The 5,000-nt window shown below is 26.3% G+C and overlaps 1 long non-coding RNA gene across 1 annotated transcript in view; it reads left to right on the top strand.

Moving 5' to 3' along the window:
- LOC137645037 (uncharacterized) overlaps nucleotides 1–5,000 on the top strand; it is a 326,177-nt gene that overhangs the window by 107,095 nt on the left and 214,082 nt on the right. The window lies entirely within an intron of this gene.

Raw genomic sequence — 5,000 nt, 5'->3', positions numbered from 1 at the left:
CTCACTGAGAAAAGAGCCTTGGGCAAGACGCTTACATACAGCTCCTATTACCCCTTCAGCTGCTCTTTGCAATAAGGCTCTCCTTGTATGTAGGTTTTTGTATTATTCAAGTACCTCTTACATAAAAAAAAATATTCCTGGATTTCTCCTGTAGAGCACAAAGGATTGTATCCTTTTGTTTCGGATTTAGTTTTTTTTCTTTATTTGAAGCTTTCTCGTTCACTGGTTTTGGCCAGTACTTTGATGGGTGGCCATCGATTATTGCCAAAAGCCGATATAGACACGAGCAACAAATTTTTGTAGACTTTAGAATTGGACTTACAATGATAGAGGTATAAGAAATAAAAAATTATAGTCTACACTCTTAGACGTTCTTTTAGACTAATTGAAAACGAAACAAGACTTTTTACTTTTACTTTACATTAAGAATAAAGCCAGCTTTATCTGGCAGGTCTCGTTCTTTTTATATATTCTGCATAGATTATGGCAGTCGCTCTGTTATCAAGGGTGTTCATTACTAATATATATATTATATAAATGTATCTATGGATATATATGTATATAAAGATATGTTTATATAAATATGTATGTATATATAGATATGTTTATGTAAATATATATATATATATATATATATATATATATATATATATATATATATATATATATATATATATATATATATATATATATATATATATATATATATATATATATATATATATATATATATGTATATATATATGTATATATATATATATATATATGTATATATATATATATATACATCTATATATTTATATATATAAATACATATGTATATATATATATATATATATATATATATATATATATATATATATATATATATATTCATGTATATATATATATTCATTTAAATGTATATATATATATATATATATATATATATATATATATATATATATATATATATATATATATATATATATATATATATATATATATATGTATATATTTATATATATATGTATATGTATATATATTTATATATATATATATATATATATATATATATTTATTTATATGTGCATATATATATATATATATATATATATATATTTATTTATATGTGCATATATATATATATATATATATATATATATATATATATATATATATTTATATGTGCATATATTTACATATATATATAATTATATATATATATATATATATATATATATATATATATATATATATATATATATACATATATATATATATATATATATATATATATATATATATGTATATATATATATATATATATATATATATATATATATATATATATATATATGTATATATATATATATATATATATATATATATATATATACATAGATAGAAAGAAAAATTCGGTTTCAGAAAACTGGGTCTCAAACCGGTGTGATTGCATTTCAAAACCTTTATACGTTTTCTTTTTGTTATGATAATAGGGTCCTAAAAAGGAAATTAATGAATGAAATAAAGATCTATTGGCCAAAATAGTTTTACAAAACTTAAAAAATTTTATCTAGTAATTAAGACAATATTAAATCATAAGAAGAAGCTCAAAAATTCAATATAGTAGCGTCCAATGTTTTTTTCGGCTATCGTTTCAATATTATTGTCAAATTTTGTCATATCTTTCTTTTTGTCTGGCTTTTTCTTTTAGCTGCAAATGTAGAATATTTGTTTGTGTTAGTTGCTTTTCCTTTTTTCAGGACATCAGTAAATTTCCTGTTTTTTTTTTTTTGAAGGCTGGGGGATATCCTTTTAACGCTTGGTTATTAGAGGTAATTTCTCCATGACACGATTTCTCATATTCCAAAAAGCTGGAGAATAATAAAGGAGCTTCTCATATTAGTCACTGTTCACTGTTTGCACCATTATATGTTAACTTAAAGTAACAAGAAAATATTATCGGTAGTAACTCGACTTCACAAAATTCCCCAAAAGCATCAGTAACTACTCCAGTTGGCAAGAATGCAAAAGCACAAAAACATTAGTTAGGCGAAACCTTGAAAGTTCCATCAATTCCCAAGTTAAGTAATGCGAATTTTGCAGGTAATAAATTCCATTGTCAGCAGCAAACACAAAAAATTTTGTTTCATCGTCAAATCCACTGCTACTCTGTAAGAAAAAAAAGAAAAAAAAGAAAAAAAAAATACACAAATGATTGCAAATAATTGTGGTATTTCAAATCTCTTTGGGAATTAACCAGGAAATTGTTGTCAAACTCGATATTTCACTTCTTATATTTTCATCAAGTTTATGCACAGTATCTACCAAGATCCTTCTTGTCCTAGAATCTGATGGATTCCTATTCTGAATTTTGGACGTTATTTCTGACATCGCACGTCTGGCTTCTACTTTTGCTAATGCAGAAGAATGATTATGGTTGTTAATCTTCAAAGCTTTCAGATTTTCGCCATCTTGGATTTTCGTATGTATTCGAGCTTTACATGCAGTTCTATGATACCGCCAAAATAGCCTTATTTTGTCGGCACTGTACACGTGGAATTTTTTTTTTTTTTTCTTTTTTTAATCGATGAATATTTATTCACCTCTGAGAGATTCAACGTACTTGGAAGTCATTGCTACTATGTGTATTTAGAATTTAGAATGGTGAATAAAACGAAAAACTGCATCCATGTTTTGATATAAGAAAATCATATATGCATGGCTTAACATTTTAATAGCCATTCCAGTATAATAGCGTAGTTAAAAACAAACTCAGCAGTTTCCTCGAGCTATATAGACAATTGTGAGACCCAGTTTTCTGACACCGAGTTTTCTTACTTTTTTTTTTTACGAAAATGCTTTAATGTTTTTGCATGCTTAACCTGGCTATCATGTTTCAATTATTTTTGAGTAAATGATTATTCATTTTATTTCTATTCCTGAAGCTCTGTTAGAGGAAATTATATTTTCATTCTACCATTTCATAATATGATATTGAATGTGATTTTGAGACAATTTTCCAAGACAGTTTTCTTAGCACCAAACACACACACACACACACACACACACACACACATATATATATATATGTATATATATATAAATATATATATATATATATATATATATATATATATATATATATATATATATATATATACACATATATATATTTATATATATATATATATATATATATATATATATATATATATATATATATATATATATATATATATATATATACACACACATATATATATATATATATATATATATATATATATATATATATATACATATATATATATATACACAATGTGTGTATGTGTAAATGTATGTGTGTATAAATACTGTGTTATAGAGCACATATATTTTCATTCCAGTTCAATCAAAGCACAGTAACTCTTGGGGAATCTATATATTTTTCCTTTCTTATTTTTTCTTAATCACAAATACGATGTAATCAAAAGCGGTGTTAGTCCAAACTTCAGTCAGTGTTCCAAACTTATGTACCCTAAACCCGATATAATTTCATATTTTGAAAACGCTGGTTGTTAAAACTCTTTTCTTCGTCTTCTCCAATTGCTTCAAGAGTTCAGGAGATTGATCTCGGGAAACTTCAGAACGTGAGGTATGATGGAGAAGGATAGAGTTTCGTTATTATCCGCGGAAAGTGTCTGGGAGATGCAAGTACTCGCAGATATCATTACTCGTAATACTCATGATTTTAGAAATATTTCTCAGAAATGAACAGACATCCAAAAGATCCGATTCGTTGTAATAATTGTTGCTAATCATCTTTGGCGTATAAATATATGTTTCTAAGCCATTTAACCACTCAAACAATAGCCCTTCACACTCACTGCTTCAATTATGAAGATATTGTTTTACATTTTTCTATTTTCATAATTCCTTCTGGGACACCAATCAAATGCATACACCTTTCGCTTGCAATAACGTCATCATTATCTATCTTTTATAATAAAGAACAAATGGTGTCTGGTTATATATATATATATATATATATATATATATATATATATATATATATATATATATATATATATATATATATATATTTCTAAAATAGAAATATATTTCTATATCATACTGGGATTGAGCCATAGTCTCTTCGAGTGAAAGACAAAGTCACTACCAGGTAAATCGTGAGATGCAGTTAGCACTTAGTTCCGACTTCTTTTAGAGCAACTGGTGGCATGATTGGTAGCGACCTTGTCTTTCACTTGAAGAAACTAGGGTTTGATCCTAGTACTGTATGAGATAGAAATTTATTTCTATTTGAGGACGGTATTGTGTTGAGTTTCATCCATATATATCTCTCTCTTGTCACGCTCTATGGGATGGCTAGCTGTGAGAGTATAAATGAGAGTGAGACGGGTGGTAGTTAGGAAAAGGGGAGTGGGTGGGAAGTGTTGAATCTGTGTGTATGTGCTAGCGTGTGTGCAAATGTATATAAATATTTAGCTGTATTTTTGATGGGTCGCGTACACCTGTTTCAAAGACTTTCTCGTTGGCCAGGAATGAATTTAGTCTGAAACTTCAGTGAGATTTCTTCTTATTTCTCGATACGTGAGATCTCTCCCGTCTTTTCCTGGTATGCTTATTTTTATTTAACTGACAAAATTTTATAAGCCTGTTGCCATGGGGATACTTTTTGCCATGAAAATCAATATCAGCTGGAGAACTTCAGAGTCGATAACCGTTTAGGGAACATTCGTTGTTGTATCGTTCAATTATCCAGTATCATTTTCGTTTGATTTTCAATTTTTTTTTTTTTCCATTAGTTGGTCTTCCCTTCACTTTTTCATTTAGGCTGCTGAGTTCTTGTTCTGTGAAAGCTTCCTTCGCGGGTTTTAGGATATTTAGTTCTTCCCGCATGAATAATAATAATAATAATAATGATAATAATAATAATAATAATAATAATAATAATAATAATAATAATAATAATAATAATAATAATAATAATAATAATAACAATAATAAATATC

The sequence above is a fragment of the Palaemon carinicauda genome, chromosome 8 (genome assembly GCF_036898095.1).
Source record: "Palaemon carinicauda isolate YSFRI2023 chromosome 8, ASM3689809v2, whole genome shotgun sequence".
Classification (NCBI taxonomy): Eukaryota; Metazoa; Arthropoda; class Malacostraca; order Decapoda; family Palaemonidae; genus Palaemon; species Palaemon carinicauda.
Note: the sequence above shows the minus strand (reverse complement) of the source record. Positions and strands in the feature narration are given on the sequence as shown.